The sequence below is a fragment of the Pteropus alecto genome, unplaced genomic scaffold (assembly GCF_000325575.1).
Source record: "Pteropus alecto unplaced genomic scaffold, ASM32557v1 scaffold75, whole genome shotgun sequence".
Taxonomy (NCBI): Eukaryota; Metazoa; Chordata; class Mammalia; order Chiroptera; family Pteropodidae; genus Pteropus; species Pteropus alecto.
The window spans coordinates 19,147,160-19,166,910 of record NW_006440638.1 but is presented as its reverse complement, the minus strand read 5'-3'; the positions used below and the strand labels follow the sequence as shown (position 1 = coordinate 19,166,910).

Sequence of the window (19,751 nt, the reverse complement as noted above, 5' to 3'; positions counted from 1 at the left end):
CCCCTCAGCCAACATTCTGCTTAATGGTGAAAAGCTGAAAACCTTTCCTCTAAGATCAGGAACACGACAAGGTTATTTTTTCACCCTATCGCCACTGTTATTCAATATAACATTGGAAGTCCTAGCAAGTGCAATCCGGCAAGAGAAAGATATAAAAGGCATCCAAGAATTCAAACTGTCACTATTTGCTGAAGACATGACTCTCTATATAGAAAACCCTAAAGACTCCACAAGAACACTACTAGAAACAAGCAAATACAGTAAAGTTTCTGGATACAAAGTCAATGTTCAAATATCCACAGCTTTCTCATACTCTAATAACAAAGTGACAGAAAAAGAAATGGGAAAAATGATTCAATTTGCAATTGCAACAAAAAAAATAAAATACCTAGAAATAAATCTAATGAAACATGTGAAGGACCTATATAATGAAAACTACAAGACCCTATTAAAAGAAAACGAAGAAGATATAAAGAAATGAAAAGATATCCCATGCTCTTAGATTGGAAGAATCAACATAATTAAAAGGACCTTATTACCTTAAGCAATTTACAAATTTAACGCAATCCCCATCAAAATCTCATTGGCAATTTTTAAAGAAATAGAACAAAAAATCATCAGATTAGTATGGAAGCACAAAAGACCCTGAATTGCCATAGCCATCCTGAGAAAAAGGAAAGAGGCTGGAGGCATCACTCTGCCTGACTTCAAATTATACTACAAAGTGACAACATTCAAAACGGCATGCTATTGGCAGCAAAACAGACACATGGACCAGTGGAACAGAATCGAGAATTCAGAAGTAAACCCGTATTTATTTATATGGGCAAATAATTTTCAACAAAAAAAAAGCCAAAAACATACAGCGGAGAAAGGAAAAGCTCTTCAATAAACGGTGCTGGGAAAACTGGAAAGCCACCTGCAAAAGAATGAAACTAGATTGTTGTCTTTCACCATGCACCAAAATTAACTCAAAATGGATTAAGGATCAGAATATAAGACCTGAAACTATAAAATGCATAGAAGAAAACATAGGAACTAAACTCAAGGACCTTGGACTTAAAGAAGATTTTATTAATTTGACCTCAAAGGCAAGAGAATTAAAAGCTAAAATAAATGAATGGGACTACATCAAACTAAAAAGCTTCTGTACAGCAAAAGAAACCATCAACAAAGTACAGAGACAACCATCTGAATGGAAAAATAAATTTGCAAGCAATGTCTCCAATAAGGGTCTAATATCTAAAATATACGAAGAACTCATATAATTCAATACAACAATAAAACAAACAATCCAATCAAAAAATGGGCAGAGGACCTGAACTTCTCCCTAGAGAACATACAAATGGCCAACAAATATATGAAAAGATGCTCAACATCGCTAGCTATTAGAGAAATGCAAATCAAAACCACAATAAGATATCATCTCACACCTGTTAGAATAGCTATAATCAACAAGACAAGAATAACAAATGTTGGAGAGGATGCAGAGAAAAGGAACCCTCATACACTGCTGGTGGGACTGCAATTGGCACGGCCACTACAGAAAACAATACGGAGATTCATCAAAAAACTAAGAATTGATATACCATACATTCCAGCAATCTCACTACTGGATATTTACCCCAAAGACTTGAAAATCGATATCCAAAAAGATATTTGCACACCGATGTTCATAGCAGCATTATTCACAGTGGCCAGGACATAGAAGCAACCAAAGAATCCTACGATAGATGATTGGCTAAAGAAGCTGTGATACATATATACAATGGAATATTACTCAGCCATAAGAAGAGATGAAATACTGCCATTTGCGACAACATGGATAGACTTCGAGATAATCATGCTAAGCAAAATAAGTCAGACAGAAAAAGTTGAAAATCACATGATATCACTTATATGTGAGATGTAAACTTAAAAGCAACAAATGAACAGGACAAACAAACAGAGACTCGTGGACTTGGTGGTTACCAGAGGGGGGTAAGGGGTTCAAATATGTGGTGACGGAAAGAAATCTAACTATGAGAAGTGAACACGCAATGTAAATATATATATATATATATTTACATATATATATATTTACATATATATATGTAAATATATATATATATGCCTTAGTGTTGAAATGTACAACTGAAACATTGAATTTCATTAGCCAATGTCACCATAAAAATTATTTATTATTTTTTAAAAAAGAAAAGAAAAGATATATGCACCCCTATGTTTACTGCAGCAGTATTTACAAGAGCCAAGAGATGGAATTAACAAGGACCTATTAATATACAATCAGATAAAGAAGAGGTAGTACACAGATACAGTGGAATATTACTGAGTCATTGAAAACAATGAAATGTTACCATTTGTAAGAACATGGATGAACCTAGAGGATATTATGTTAAATGAAATAAATCAGACAAAGACAAATATCTTATGATCTCACTTATATGTGGAATCTATAGAACAAAATAAATGAACAACAAAACAGAAACAGACTCATAGATACAGATAACAAACTGATGACTGTCCGGTAGGAGGGGGATTGAGGGGCTGCGTAAAAAAGGTGAAAAGATTAAGAGGTACAAATTGGTAGTTACAAAATGGTCGTGAGGATGTGAAATGCAGCATAGAGAATATAGTCAGTAATATTGTAATAACTATGTGTGGTGTCAGATATGTACTAGACTAATTGGGGGGAATCACTTGATAAATTCCATAAATGTCTAACCAGTATGCTGTATACCTAAAACTAATATAAAATAATATTAAATGTCAATTCCAATTGAAAAAATGGAATACATTATGACAGCTGCTATGGAAAACAGTATAACCCCCCCCAATAAAAAAATTAAAATAGAATTACCATATGATCCAGCAATTCTATTTTGGGATATATAATTGAAAGTGAGGACTTGAGGAGTTATGTGTGCACATATTTTAGTAACGGCATTATTCACCACTGTCAAAAGTAGAAGCAACCCATGTGTTCTTGGACAAATGAATGGATAAACAAAATGTAGTATACACATACAGTGGTCATTATTCAGCTTCTTAAAGGGAAGAAAGCTGACACATGCTACATGAACCTTGAGGACACCACACTAAGTAAAATAAGCCAGTAATAAAAAAACTGTATAATTCCATTTATATAAGGTACCTAGTATAGTCCAGCTCATATAGACAGAAAGGAAAAGGTTAGTTGCCAGAGAGTAGAGGAGGGGGAAAGGAGGATTTTTGTTCAATAGTTTCAGCTTTGTAGGAAGAAGAAGAATGCTGGAGATTGATTGCATAACAATGTGAATATACTTAACACTACTGAAGTGTACACTCAAAAATAGTTAAGAGGGTAAATATGTATGCATATTTTACCACAATAAAAAATTAAAAACTAAATAAAGAATACATGATGAGCTAAGCACATTTTATATAAATTACTTATTTAATCTTCATAATTATACAAGGTAAACATTATGAATATCCCTATTTTTAAAATTTCATCACAGAAAGGTAAATTAGCTTGATCAAGTTTACATAGTGAGTTACAGGCAGGGCTGGGAGCAGAATCTGAAATTTCCACTTCAAAGATCATGCTCTTAAGTAGCACATAGACACACAAATAAACAACAGTATCATGTTCCCAAATCGTCTATTACTCTCCTATTTAATTGACAAACTTTTCCCACAGTTTTTATAGATAGATGATTAAGTGCGCACATAACAACGTATCAATGTTGCTACTAAATTAAGTGAGAATATAAGAAATCTTGCACTCTTGGCCTAAACATTTTTAAACAGAAAAACTTCTTTAAAATAAATAATGGAAGGAAATTGTGACAGTTAGAAGCATACTGATCTAATAATGTTTAAGGCAATGGACAGAAGAGAAAGGCTGAAAAAAGAGATCGTAATGTATATAAATGTCATCATCTAATAAATGTGGAAATACAAAACCTAGGGAAGAAAAGACTGCAACAAACAATGGTAGAAAAACTGGTTAACTATAGGAATTAAGTTACATCTCTTCCTCTTGTCAAATAGTAAAATACATTTCACATTTACTAATAAAATAAGAGCAAAAAATGGAGCCATAAGATAATTAGAAGAAAATTCAACTGTGTATCTGGGGGGGAACAGACGTTTTTAGTATAAAGACATTAAAATAAAACAAAGAAGAAAATGATACATATAACTACATAAAATTAAAACCTTTGTTCAGTTCCCAAAAACCATTATAAACAAATCAAAGTGAGAAAGTAATATAAGGAAACTGTGCTGGAAAAATGTACTACAGACTAACAGCTAATATCTTTAGATATAAAGGGCTATTATAAATCGATAAGATGCAAACACTCCATTAGAAAACTATATTAAAACCATGAATAGTTCACGAAATAAGAAATATAAATGGATAAGCACAATATGAAAAATATTCAACTTTTCTATATTCTATTAACCGCAATTTTAAATGATAAAATGGCATTTTTATTACAAAAAAAGGCAAAGGATTTTTTTTTTTATTTTCAATAAAAATATTCAGACCTGCAGAGGCTATGAGAAAGAAAGCACATGAATATATGGTACTAGTAAGGGCAAAATGGCATCTATATCAAAATATTCAAAACCTTATAGAAATTTATGCCAATGTAATTATCAGAGATCCAGACAAAAATTAGTTGTAAGATACATGTCTCAGTTTTATGTATAACAACAAAATTATTAAAATAAAACAGGAGAACAGTTAATTAAATTTTGATAAGCAATAGTTAATATTGAAAGACAATATGAAATCAGGTTTTCAAAGAATTTCTAATGTTAAAAAAATGTTGACATAGTTAAGTGTTAAAAAACCAAAACACAAAATATGCAAATATATATGCATTTGTATATATGTGTTAATGTAAATCTTATAAATATACATGCCACACACATAGCTATAAATAGAAAAAAGCACTAGAAGGAAATTCACCTGAATGTTAGACTGACTATATATATATGTATACATATATATGAGGTATAATTAATGTTGACATATTTATTTTCTTTTCTGTATATTTCAAATATTCTTTAACACATAGAAACCATTGAAATATATTATAAATACTCTCTAGATATATTAAATCCGTTAACATTTACTGTAGATCATTACACTGTGCTAAGGGACTATGACAGAAAAAAAGCAGCAGTAGATATGAAAATAACTCAACATTATGGAACATTCTGAGAAAAGAGACACATGTTGGTATAAAGTTTGTAATGTAAGTAAAATATAAATGGTAGCATAACAGCATGGGAAGTGATACTGTAGGTGAAAGCCAGGAAGGCTTCTCAGAGGCGGCGGCATATAAGATGGCTATAAAAAAGGCTGGAGCCCGATCTGGTGTAATGGTGGAAGATATTTCCTCAACGAGGGGCAGCACCATTAGGCTGCAGCACTGACTTTCAATAAAAACTATTAAGTCCATCTTCAGTCCCTCCCTTTTCTTACTTCTGCAACCAATTATGTAGTTCCATTCTCAGCCTCCTTCAGACACTGTTTACCCATGAGTGAGACGATCCATTTCTTAGAGCCTATCAAGGCCCGCTACTACTCAAGGTAAAAGTGCTCTCATTCATTAGAACATAGTGTCAATTATGGCCCAAGAATGAACTCTTCCTTGGTATTTGTAATTACATTCTTAGTCTACTTGGTCTTCAGTAGTGAAATAAAAGGTGTCCCCAATCTTAAAGCAATTTCAATTTCAGGCAAGCAGGTAAGAAAGTTTAGCCAAGAGGAGAGGGCAGAATAACAACCAAAATCACACCATGTGGCAAATGACTGTTTCTCTATTTATTTGAAAATATTTTGCTGTTATAGGTAATTTTGATATACTACCTATTTTTCAGAAATCAAAAAGGTAATTTACCACTAGAATCTCTCTCCAGGAAAAAAGTTACACTAAAAAGTGTTATGAAAATATTGCACAAAAATGTACCATAAGTTAAAATAAAATGAAGACTTAAATATAGGAAATAATCTTTGTTAAATATTATTTCTTGTAGGGAGATCTACTATGTCCCAATCCTTAAATTAGAAAGTCAGCAAAAAGATGAACTGAATTCCAGATGTTAATTGCACAGGCTTAGTGGATTAGAACTAAAGATAATTAATTGCTTAATTTGAATATACATAGGACTAAATGAATGATGATAAGATTTTCAGTAGTTGATTTTGAGGTCTAGAAAGGAAAGATTATTTCTTTAGAGGCCTGGGAGCCCTAGGGGCCAAAGACATTTTAAAGGTCTATTAGTAAGAAACTGAGTAAAGAGAAGAAGTTAGACAATGGGGAAAACCTCCAGAAAAAATAGTACAGAAGGTCAAGTTCAAATTGCCTTTTCCTATTTGAAATTTAGAATATGATTTTGTATGGCAAAGAAAGTTTTATTTTTTTTTAAGTTTTATTGCAGCTTCGCTGATTAGCATTTCTATCCTAATGTTGACATGTTTAATGTCAACATTAAATCCAGACAGATCCAAAGTTCATTACTTCCTATCTGGGGGGAAAAAAAAAAAAAGACCCTGTTTATCGTTTAATTAAAATTTTTAGGTTCTTGTCTATGGCCATGCTACCCTGAACAAGTCCGATCCCATCTGATCTTGGAAGCCAAGCAGGGTCAGGCCTGGTTAGTACTTGGATTGGAGACCACCTAGGAAGACCAGGTGCTATAGGCATAAAAAATAATAATAATTAAAAATAAATAAATAAGGGATTGTAAGCTGACAAGGTCCTTGCAATCTGTGAGGTCAACCAACGGTTGCCTTGCCTAAAAAAAAAAATTAGGTTCTTAAAAATTAAGGAGCATGCTATAATTAATAGAGAAAATTATGAGTTATATCTAAGTTGTGCCATTTTTTTTAATATTGAATTTGTAACAAAGCAAATGATGAAGAACCAACAATTTGCCAATGCTGAGTGTCCAGACAAAAACGGGCTTAGCAAAGTCACGGGAACAGATTCCATTAAAAAGCTGGCTACGAAGGTAATAGATAAAGAAGCCTGAGAAGGTACACGACTGTAGAGACTGCTCATGAATAGAACAATGTCTCCTGTCCCCTCTACACAACTGGTCAGGCTGCTCAAACAGGACCCATTAACAACTGCCGGGTTATTACCCCAATCCCTTAGAATCCAATAAGGCTGCCCAGGCACCTTGGAAATTAGCTCTGCTTGTGCATCAGAATCATTTGTGGAACTCGTTAAAAAGATGGGATTCGGAGCTCCATTCCCCCAAAATCTTGATTTGAGAGATAAAGGTGAGACCCAGGATAGTATTGTTTTATATCTTTTAACGAAATGCACAGTGAATGTGGATGTGCAACTAGATTTAATAATCTCTTTTGGGTTTTTAAATTTAACTTTTTAAAATTAAAATATAGGTAGCATTTTGGAGATCATTCATTTTCATTTGAATGATAGGACCTGCTAAGGGGTAAATGTATACTGGAGATATGATAACATTGAGATAACATTGAGGTCTTCCTACAGTGGTTTTTTTTTTTTTTTGCATTTTAGAATCTTTGATCCCCACCCAGAGGTGAAGTGACTTTCCCAAGTTCACAGAGCATTAGTACACAAAAAGAAGTAATAATTGAATTCTAAAATTAGAACGTATGTATCTGTTATAATTGTTTAATTGTCCAATGAGCTGGAAGTTACTAAATATTGATAACTGAAGGGTCATTGTCATATTTCCTAAAATTGAAGATGCTTATGTTTATATTTTAAACATAAGTAGAGATGCATCTTATGATTGATTTATATGTTTAATATGATGGCATTCCTTTTTTTCAAAAATATGATAAAATCAATGATTTTCTTACAAATAACAGTATTGCAGAATCAAGGAGGTATGGTGTGAGTGTATGAGTGTGTGTGTGTGTGTGTGTTATATATGTATCATTTCTCTGAAACAAGCTTCCTATTAATTACTTCTGTCTCTGTGGCTTTTTGTCAATATCTCATTTAAGGAAATCAAGACTCGTCTAAGCTAGAAACCTGGAAATAAACTTTGATGTATGCTTGTCTCCTACTGTCAACATCTAACCACTCATTGAGTAGTGGTGGCTCCATTTCTACCTTTTTAGGCTTTTCTCTCCTTCCCAATTTTACTGCTTCAACTGTTTCTCTACGGTATCACGAATCCAATCAACCATAGAGTGGCCACATATATCCTCAGGAGACACACATTTGATCCTGTTACTTCCTTTTATACAACCTCTGGCGGCTCCCCAGTGTTTTCAGAATCACTGGCATTTAGGGGCCTCTGAAATCTGTCCCTGCCCTTCCCTTTCAGGTTCATAGTTGTCAGTGGTCAGCTGTCTCTTCCCTGGTTAAGCAGTCCAATCACTATTCCTAGAACTTACAACCTCTTTGCCACATGTCTACTAATTGAAACTTTCAGGGTTGAGCTCATCAATTTTTTCCAGTCTGCCCATCAAAATTAATTTCTCCAAGCAGGGAGGACCACCAGCCCATGTAACAGCCCAAAGCCATATGTGTGCTCATCCGTCTCTCCAAAGAGATAAGTTTCTTGACAACAGAAACTGAGTCTTAATCATTTTCGTTTCCCTCACAGAGCTCAGTATGGTGCACTGCACATAGTAAGTGTTTTGTCAGCACAAAATCATTAATAAAGCTAGAACTGATTCTGAAGCCACGTGACCACAGGTTTAAGATATAAATAAAACTAAAACTTCACTGAACTGAAGTTCTTAGTCCCATGCTGGGCACCTATAGATTTTTATTAAGTTCTACTATATATGGCATAATTTTAGATAATATTATGCTGATGATGCACAATCTTCCCTCTCAATCTCGGCCAAACTCGAGGGAAGCAATTTCCTGTTTAATTAAGAGTATGACAGCAGCAAGGACTGGCTTATAAAAATTTACTGTAGGATTGAGGATGTAAGTCTAATTATGGATCAAATGGGAAACATTCTAAATGGCACTTTTTAAAGGAAGTATTTGAATAGTCTATTTCAGAATATTCAGTATCACCTTCGACATTATGCCAAGTTTTGGTGACAATCTAATTTCAAGATAGGTACTCATTCTCCTTTCTGTAGGATCTAGAAATGGGATGGAGGTGATTATCTGTTGCTCAAACATCTCAGCTTATCAATTCTTGCCTTTACTATATCACAGCTAGGTGATTCTAACCATTTGTTTACATAGCAGTGAACAAGCTTTACAACATATGTCTTCACATAGCAGTTCCCAAATTGTGCCTTTGGATTTACATTATGTTTAATGATGCATTTTAAATAAAGCTGCCTTCTCTTTGACAGAGCAATATTCAAAGGCTTTCTACCTAAAATCCTTGGAGAACCTTAAATGTTTCCTCCTCTATCGTATCTCCAGAAATCTTCAAGGATGTTAAAAAATCTTGAAACGTTTTGTGGTTGAATTATTTTTTTTTAACATTGATTGTGTATTCATTGCACTGAACCATTTCAAAAGTGAGCAATTTAAATTACCCCTATATTGTTTCACTAGCCTCAGCAATCATGTTTGTAAGAAGGCAGAGGTCTTATGTCCAACATTATTATTAGTATAGTTTATGTTATATATTAGTACTACTAAATAAAATATAATATGAAATGTATTACTCACTAATGTCATAAAACAATATATTGATATACATATTTATAATTATAAAAATAGCAGTTTAAGTCCTAGATCTCTACCCAGCACTATTCTAAGCACTTTAAATTAATTTTTATTATATTCCCTTAACATTCCTGGGGATAAATTTTAACTCCACTTTACAGATCAGGAAATTGAGACCAAGGTAACATAAGGAAGAAGATAAAAATATTAATGAATTCCTAACTCGGCCTGCCATTTCATCTTCCATGTTAACTCATCCCCACCCCTGCACCGAGGGATTCAATAAATAGCATGAAGAGAGTTCATTTCATAGCCTCATTTTACCTGTGTTACTTCCATCATGATAAAAGAACATATTACCCCTACAACCAGCCCCTCCCATCTGAAGCCACCCAGTCAGCAGTAAAATACAAATGGCCCTGTGAGTTATATCCTTTCTCCATGCCTCTACTCCTGAAACTCTACTTCAGGGTTCTTATTCTATATGTGTCTCACAAATGAATGCCCCTTTAAATTAGACTTTTCCCCAAATCCCAATCCTTTCTTTCCAGTACTCCTCAAAAGTCTGGTAAGATTTTAGTGTCTGCAGTCAACGAATAAGTTATTGAAGATTTAGTTTTATGTTACTATTCAGAAAAAGCATCACTTATAATGCTTGCTAAGTGTAAGTTGTTTTCCTAGGTATTATGAGAAATATAAAACGAAGTACCTAAAAGTCCTTGAGTTCTGAGAGAAAAAAATGAGAGAAATGCACGAAAAAAATGAGTTTTTTTCTTTTTAATGGCAGCTAAAATATAATTTAACACATACTAGTAATAAAAGAGATGGCACATGGCAGAACATGATTGTCAGTTTGATTGTACTTCTAATTATTCTAGAAAGAAACATTCATTTCAAGCAGGAATAATTTCCACCTCTCAGGGCTGGTACAATAATTACAGGTAATCTACATAAAACACTCAATGTGTAGAAGGAACTCAGTAAATGGTCACTTTTATTTTAATTGTTCTAATAAAAATAATACATTATATGAATGTGATTTTGCTCACAACCACCTCATTAGATAAAATTTTATATGTGTCATCTGATGCAAGGCAGAATTTGGGGAGAATACAGATCAAGGTTGTGTTGAATCTCTGCCCTCAAGAACATGTGAGTTCATGAAATAAAGCTAGGAATCATAAAGACGGAGCAAAATTCGTTTAGCCAGAAACACAAGAAAAACAAATATCTTGGAACTCAACCAGAATGTTGAGGTAGAAATCTAAGGTTTAGGTAAAAAGAGTTTAGAAACAAGATCATAGGAGAGGTTTAAATATCTAAGAGAACTGTTTAAAGGAAAAAACAGCCATCCCTGAAAACTTTTGATTTAGGACACAAAGAAGAGTTAGAGACTCATATTTGGAGTCTGAAGAAAGAGACAGTATGGTAGAACATCTTCTAGAAATGGGGGCTTGGAAGAAGTTATCAGTTTGGAATTTGTTGGGTTAAAGACCTACAGTAAAGGCTTACGAAAAGATAGAGGCAACTCCTTACAACTTATACCAACAGAAAACATTTAGAAAGGAAGAATAAATGTTAGTTAAACTTTAAAGATTAAATTACAAATTTACTCAAGTGATTTAAACTTTTACTGCACAAGTAGTAATTTTAAGTCATAAGGAATCTGAAATGTTTCCAGAGTTTTAAAGTCGACTCTTTTACTCTAGGGAAAAAAGATCTTTGCTTCCAGTGCTGAGCACACAGCAAATCCTCTGCCTTGTAATATAATTGTATAGTTTCATTGAAATAATTTTGTTGCTAACTTAGTAATTTTCTGTTAATTATCATTTCAGAATAAGAAAAATTATTACTTTTAAAGCTTGCATTAAAGTGGACTTAAGCAAGCATGGAAAAGGAAGCTAGCAAGAGAAAATATAAAAAGACACTATTAATATTAACAGTTATAGTCAGACATTTGTTCATTTAATAAATCTTTGCAATATTAACAAGATGGATGAGAAGTAGTACAAATGAGAAGAACATGAGATAAGCGATCATTTGTTATCATTACTGAGATATAAAATATGATTCAGTGTTTCATAATGGATGGTAAATTTGATTTAACATATGGTTGGCTCATTTGCTGAAAACTATCTTTAAAGACATAAACTCATTCTAAAGTCAAAGTCATTGTCTTAATAACAGGCTTTGAATTGCCCCTCCATAAAAGACTGAATAAAATCAGTAAATAAAAGCATGAAGAGAAGATGTGCAAAAGCAATATCTTAAACACACACACACACACACACACACGAACCATATACCTAGACTCACTTAATATACTACAGAAAATATTGTTGCCAAGATTGAGTGACAGATTAATATATTTTAACATCAATACAGATAGAGTCTGTTGAAACAGATGTTTAAGTGATAGTAGGGAAACACTGTCGTAACTGCTCCAGCAGCTACCTAAGAAATTCTCCTTTGTCAACTTTATCTCTATAATCGTGATAGAACGTCAGTACCCACTTTAAGTTTAGTGGATTAAGCAGCTCAGTGCAAGTGCTGTTAAAATAATTTATAATCTATCATTATATTTCAGGAGTGATCCTACTAGGAATTAGAGACACTTAGAAATATTCATTACACGAATATACTCCTATCAGCCACTCAATTTTGTCTGAGTTCTCAGTTTTATCAAGAGAAATGCATTAATTTTTTTCAAAACAATTGTTCTACTTCCTAGAGACACAAAACCAGTTTGAAGACTAGAGATCTTCAGTAGCCCTGTGTTAATACTGTAACTGAAGTCTTATTTTCTGAGCCAGCAGGTATCTGCTCTAAAATCAGGTTCATTAATAAAATGTCTACCTTACAAACAAAAACTGAATCTTCTGTTTTTACTGATGGCTGTACCTTTCCACATCTTTGGGTACCTATTCTTATAACATAACCTATACTCATCTAAAAGAAGAGATTACTAGGCAGCTCCATTATCCTGCCTTTGAAAATGACCTAGAGGTAGGGAGAAGCATTTCACCTTGGTATATGCATTAAATCAATATCTATTGTTTGGTTGAATCTTCTCTGATCAAAGTGCATCTAATCCGTATTTAGCTATCAGAAGCACATCTATGAAAAAGCACTTGAGCAAAACAAGCTTTGGGCACTCATTCTTAGGTTATATGCTTTAATGAATATTACTCTTATATGCTGTTGAAGTTATTTATTGACAATGTGAATACCCATGTTTGACACCAACTAGCTTTGTGCCAACGAACCAGTCACTCTGACTCTCTGGGCTTCATTACCCTCATTTGTAAAATGAAGAATTTGATCTACGTCAGTGATTTATGAAAGCAGAGTCCACTACCAAGCCAGCTACACTATATCCTCTGAGGACTTTGCTAGGGGTAAAACCCAGTAGATTAGACCTGGTGGGGGCCCTCCAAATTCTGCATTTTAACAAGTCCCCAGATGATTTGTATGGGTATCCCTTATGGGAATAATAGGTTAGCTATAGCTAAAACAATCTACGATGTTATGTACTGAATTTATTTAACCATTAATTGAAAAAAAAAAAAAGAAGCAGCAGCATGCTGAGTCAGATCAATAAGCCCTTCTGTGGAGATATCTAGTACTCTTCCAAGAAACTGACCTCAAAAAGTCATGGAACCAGGATGGACTGATGAGATGAAGAACCAGGCAGCTAGGGTTTGGAGTTCCGCTCCACTGTCGATGTGACTTTGGACATGCCTGGTAACCTCTCAAAACTCAGGGCTCTTTCTCTGTAAAACGGGGATAATAAATCCAACTGAGAGGGAGACTGTGCAAGTTAATTAAAAAAAAATATACACACACACACACACACACACACACACACTTTCCATTTGGAAATATGGAAATATATATATATATATGTACTTTCCAAATGGAAATATGAATACTTGGGAAGACTACTGTAGGGCTTTATTCATCATTCCATCCTTCATAGCACCTAACACATAATAGATGCTAAGAAATCAATGGTTTGAAGTAACAGCATTTAATCCAAGTACCTATGAGATGTTATTCATTCACTACATTTTTATTGAGAGCCTATTACACATGAGGCACTGTGATAGTCAGGTTGCCTCTTTAGGTCTGTTCTCCCTGCCAGTGAGGATTCTGGTCGGAGATCAGATAGGGAGAAAAAAGGGAGGTCAAGTCCCCATTCACAGACCCACAGTTCCTCCCAAGGCAGCCTGCTCTTCCCAATTCTCACTCCTACGATGTAGCAGGATCACTCTCCTCGTCTCTCCGGGCTTTAGTAGTGACAACTCCACTAATGCTCCCCCCAGGTTCCTGCACTAGCCTGTGGTTCCCAAACACCCCAACCACCGCTCTCTAAAGAGTGGCTTTGTAAATAATCCCTCCTGACTTTACCTTCATTTGAGTGTCTTCTCTTCCAGTTTGGAGTCTGATGTAAGCACAGTGTTAAAATGGGCAGTAAGGTAATAAACAAAAAAGGTCCTGTTGCTCTCATGAAGTTCTAACAGTGACCACTATTGTAACAAAAGTCATAATAAGCAGCTAGCACTTATTGACATATATCACATGCCAAGCTCTGGCAAAATTATACCTCTGAGGTTCATATAATAATGATGTCTGTTTTGCAAATGAAAAACCCTGAAGCTCAGAAATACAAAGCTCACATAACTATTAAGCAACAGAACCTGGGTTCAAGCCAGAGTCAATCCAACTCAGAGCACATCCTCTTAAAAACTGGGGTGCTGCCGAGTTTAACTCAAAATGTCCCTGCCAAATGGACATTCGATGTGAGAAATTCCCCACCGCCCTTCTTCCCATGCCACAGGAAAGCCAGTTTGTGTGTCAGGAAGAACTGAAAGCTGTCCTCGTACCACTTGCACACATCTATTTGCTTATGAGTTCCCTCCTGTGTGAGCTAATGCTCCCCTCTGGAGTGATGAAGTCTTCTGTAACATGTAGCCTTTGTTCAAACCACCAAACCTGCCACTTTCTTGCACAACTCAAGACAAATGCAGGCAAGCAATGGAGAGGAACCCTGAATACTCTTCTCCTGTGGGAGTATCCTGGGACTTCACGGGTCTGCATGCTGAGATCAGGCACCTTCACAACTTGCCTCCGACTGTGCAATCTTCCACTTGCCTGAGCTATCCCTTCTGGGTTTACGGATCGTCATCCTCTTTGACCTGGAGGCCACAGAACTCAGTTCATTTAATGTTTTTAAAATAGACACCCCCAACCTAAGCTGGGCTGACAAGCACACAGCTGCACTCTTTATTAATTAATACCCAGACCTTTTGAGAATTGATTTCCACTTTGATCCTGGCCTGTGCATTTCTATCTCAGATATCTAAACAGCAAATCATGTTATCTTATAATTAAGTGATAATCTTCATGACAGGGAAGATGACAGGACTATAAATGACTCATGCAAATGATTAAAATAACTTCCTCTCTCTTCCCACCCAGCCCTGGAAATGTTCTCTAACTTCACAAAGCTATTAGTTGTTAACAAACTCTCTATGACACGAACTTCATTCCTATTCAACAAGATCACGTATCTGCCAAATTACTCTCCAGAAACCATAAACACTTTGCTCTTTATGCTTTAAAAAGTACACCCTATTAGCCTTAGGAGGCTACACAAATTCAGCAAAACTGACTTTAATGTTCACATTGTTAAATTTTGCTGATATATATGACTTATGTGACTTAAAAATATATAAGTTCAAAGTAACTTGAGGGTCACTATTGATATAATATTGAACACTTAAAATGTAATATGAATAAAAGGCTATAAGAAGGTAAATTTTACTTAAATCAGTAAACTGCGTATTTGCTGATTATTTACTGTGTACTGGGCACTATGATATGTGCTGACGATATTATAGTAAACAAGATACAATCTCTGCCTTTAAGGCAGAGCAGGGCCAAGTACCAGGAGAGCTAATAAGATTATGCAACCAACTGGTTGCCACAGTAATTGAGGATCATGTGGAAAAAAGTGCTGGGATTGATTAGCAATGTCTGTCATTAGGGTTAGATATGGGGATGACAGTCCGTTTCATGTATACTCAATGAACGCTGCACAAATGAACAAACAGACACATGAATGTCTCTTTCTGATGAACTGTGAGCTCCTTGGGGATAAGCTCCATGGTTATTTCACTCTGATATCCCTCATAATTTCTAACACAGTTCTTTGTATGGTATATTCATTCCTTTTGCTGGATAGATGCCTAGATAAATTGCTTTAGTTTGTTTCTGACAACATAATTCTGTTGCCATTTTGGATGCCTTATTGATCTTACACCTTTCCTTCCCAGTTACTCTATCCTTTTTTCCTCTCCTTCTTCTTTCTAAATGCAGTGCCATTTTATTGCACTTCATTTTATTGAGCTTCACAGATTTTGTGTTTTTATAAATTGAAGGCAAGGCCATCCACCAGCACAGATTAGGACTTGCTTTATTGTGATACTTGTCTTTATGGTGGTCCGGAACCAAGCCTGCCATATCTCTGAGGTATGCCAGTACAACATGAAATTGGTTCTAGGTTTTCAGCTTCCTACAAGAAGAGTCTCCTTTGAACCAATTCAATAATTGTGTCATACACATATATGTATGTATGGCCCTTTGATAACCACACGTCGAAGGCTTTGTGAGGCCAACCTGAAAACTTCCCCAGACTACATATCTCTGTTAATATTCCTAGTCCCTTAATACAACTACATCTAATTCTTTTTTTCTTCTAAGTAATACAATATCTATATAAAGTACTGGGAGATGCTCTAAATCTAAATCCATGCCATCTTTCTCATTCATGTTTCTTGATGTTTAGGGCATTCCAAATGTATAATCTACCTAATTGTTTTCTACTATGCTTCATTCATCGTGGTATCTTTTTTCCTCATCCTAAACTTTTCAAGGTTTCTTTTGTTATCAAATTTCTTTTGTTATCAAATAAGGAGATACAAGACCTTCTCAGATTAATAACTATCCTATTCTTGAATTTGGGGTCCTAGAAATATATAATGTATTATTATGTCTTTTATGGCCTTTACTAAACTTTTAATTTTTATCTGCTTTATTTTCTGAATGATGCTTAGATTTCCATTTAAAAGAGAGACCTCTTTTTAACCAATGCACATTTTGTGTCTCTGTTTTTCTGTGTCTCTGGGGTTCTGCATTTTTCTCTGTGACTCTGCCTCACCATAGATTGCGCGCGCACACTCTCTCTCTCTCTCTCTCTCTCGCGCTCTCTCTCTCTCTCTCTCTCTCTCTCTCACACACACACACACACACACACACACACACACACATTCAATATCCAAATTCATAGTCTAAGTATTTTTGTGATACGCCTTTGTTAAAGTTCTTTTTACCCGTGGAATCAATTCTACGGGGAAAGTGAAAAGAAACCTTACAGAGCAATCACTGAAGGTTCGAAAGCAAAATACCCAGGTGTGGGATTGCCCCTAACCAGCTGCATATCTGCCATGTAAAATCTAACTTTGGTTTTCTTACCTGTAAAACTGGAGGGTAAAATTTTCTAATCCTGAAATTATCATAATTATGAGTTTACATTTATTGTGTTCTGATGTGTGTCAGACATCGAGCTAAATGCTGGATGGGGTTATCACATTTAATGCTCACAACAATTCTATAAAGTGGGCACGATTATTATCCACATCATATTACTAAGGAAACTGACACACAGAGAAGTAAAGTAACTTCACAATTGACTGATATGGGTCTGAGACTGGAGCTCGGGCAATGTGATTCTCAAGTTAAAGGTTCTGCACCACATACTTATGTCAATTGATCTCCTATACTTTTATACGATTTAAAGAATGAAAACATTTAGAATGTGATTTTTATAAATAATGAAATCATATACAAAAATAACACATTGCTGAAAAATTATTTCCTCTCCCAAAATGACTTTAAAGGACCAATAAGCCCCAGCATGTTTTTCAAATGATAGGCTTACTGCATGCAAGTGTGTGTGTGTGTGTATATCTCCCTCAGCATCCCGTATTGCTGCCATTCTAGGTGAGACCCTGGCCATCTCTCACCAGCACTGCGACAATAGCCTTCATCCTGGGAGCTTCTACCCTCCTCAGTCCATTCTCCACACAGCAGTCCTGTTATCTTCTCTCTAAGCAAACTGCACAGGCCACTCCCCTCTTAAAACCAAATAATGACTCCCCATTGACTCAGAAATAATATCCAAACACCCTTCCATTGTCTCAGATGTCAATTGCCCAAATCTCCACATTTATAACATGCAACTGGTCTTTCTGCCATTTGTCAAACAGAATCACCTTCTTTTTTTTTTTTTTTCCATGCTCAGGACCTTTGCATATCATGGCCCCTGACCTGAAATGTCTCCTTTCCCAGCTTCATTCTACACTCAGCCCTTCTTCAGAGAGCTTTTCCTGTCCTTATTTAAGTTGGCCCCAGCTCTTGTCATTTGCTCTCTTCATCCTTCATTTGTTTCCTTCACAATACTTAAAACTGATAATGCTTTATTTATCTGTGTTTGTGTGTATGTGTATGTATATGTATGTGTGTGTGTGTGTGAACTGTCTTCCCCGACAAGTCTCAAGATGGTGAGAAGCAGATATAGATTCCCAGCATTTAATTCACAGCCCCGTACAGACTAGACAGTCAATAATTATTTGGATGAATGAATATAAGATGTCAGATCTCTTCACTTTGAGAAAGAAAATAAACCATTTGAAAAGAGAAAAACATAAAGGCTATCAAAAGCTAATGGTATTGGTGAACAATATTTTGGACCCTTGATAGGTGTTAAAAGAATGGAGACAGTCTATTAATATATCTGATATACCATCCCTACTTGGAAGGCACTTTTAAAGTTCTGTCTATACCCATTAGTTAATAAATGAGTGAGAATGTTCTGTGTGACTAATGACTTGATAAGTATTCATGAGATTCACTGGATGGGTAGAAATCTCTGGCAGTTCCTCTAGTCTTGCCTTCCTTTCTACTGGATAGTTTTCATACTGGATTTTATGGCTCTGCATTCAACAGCAAAGGTAAATAAAATGAAACTCCGGAGAGTAATCCTCAATAACACAGCAGACAGAAAACTTTTTACAAATCAAAATTTCCATTGCTAAACCCACCAACTAACACCTTTTATTATATGTAAATGATATTTAGAAGAGCATCATACTTAAATTTGTTCCTAAGTTAGATTAATGGAAAGAAATGAGATTCTGAAATAGTAGCTAAAGGAGTTAATATACAAACATCTATCCAATAGAGAAATTTAAAAAATAGAAGTGATTTTATATCTACTGAAATATGAAAGATTACTAGGAGATGGGGATTTTATGTGGATTGATATATAGAAACTAATGGAAAATTGGTAGTCTTTATTATTGAGACGGTGCCTATTTTATAGCTTTGAACACATCTGAGGTTTTAACTATCAGGCTGGATAGTGAAGACATGAGGGCCAACACTGATTTCGGAGGGCATACCCCAGATCCATGAATCTTAAAATCAGAAGTGCTTAGCTAAAGAAACTCTAAAAGTCTTCATGTTTCTGGCCCACCCCACGCCACACACGTCTATCCTTCCCTTGCTTATGAAATACAGGAAGAGGAGTAATAAAAGGCAAATTTCATTATAATACTTTGAGCCAGCTCCCTGCCAGGACATCTCCTGTTGAAAGGCTGATCCGGAGCATGAGTTAAGGCAAGTGAATTCCTCACTCTGCGTTAGAAGTTGAGAACGACAGAACATATGGCTCAATGCCTTCAGCCTCTGGTCACTGACTAAGTGATAAAAGAAATAAGGAAGGGGAAGGGAGCTATGTGAAGTTGAAAGGCTCTTCTGGCTTATTTCTTTAGCTCCTTCTCAGATAGGAAAGTCTGTCTTGATAGCCTGAAGGGCAGGGGTCAGAGTCACCGATGCAGCCTGCTGTGTGATAGCCATGGCAGAAACAAAACCGGTTCACACATGGGAGAGAGCCCTCCCAACGTTACCCACCACTGTAGCTACTTCTGCCATTTTTAATCTTAAAAGAGGAAGCATTTCGATGACCTAAATCTAAAAATA

The 19,751-nt window shown here is 35.3% G+C and overlaps 1 protein-coding gene and 1 pseudogene across 6 annotated transcripts in view; one reads left to right on the top strand and one right to left on the bottom strand.

Moving 5' to 3' along the window:
* FHIT (fragile histidine triad) overlaps positions 1 to 19,751 on the bottom strand; it is a 1,286,618-nt gene that overhangs the window by 339,641 nt on the left and 927,226 nt on the right. The gene's annotated exons all lie outside the window — the stretch shown is intronic.
* Positions 6,588 to 6,706, top strand: LOC112484525 (annotated as a pseudogene).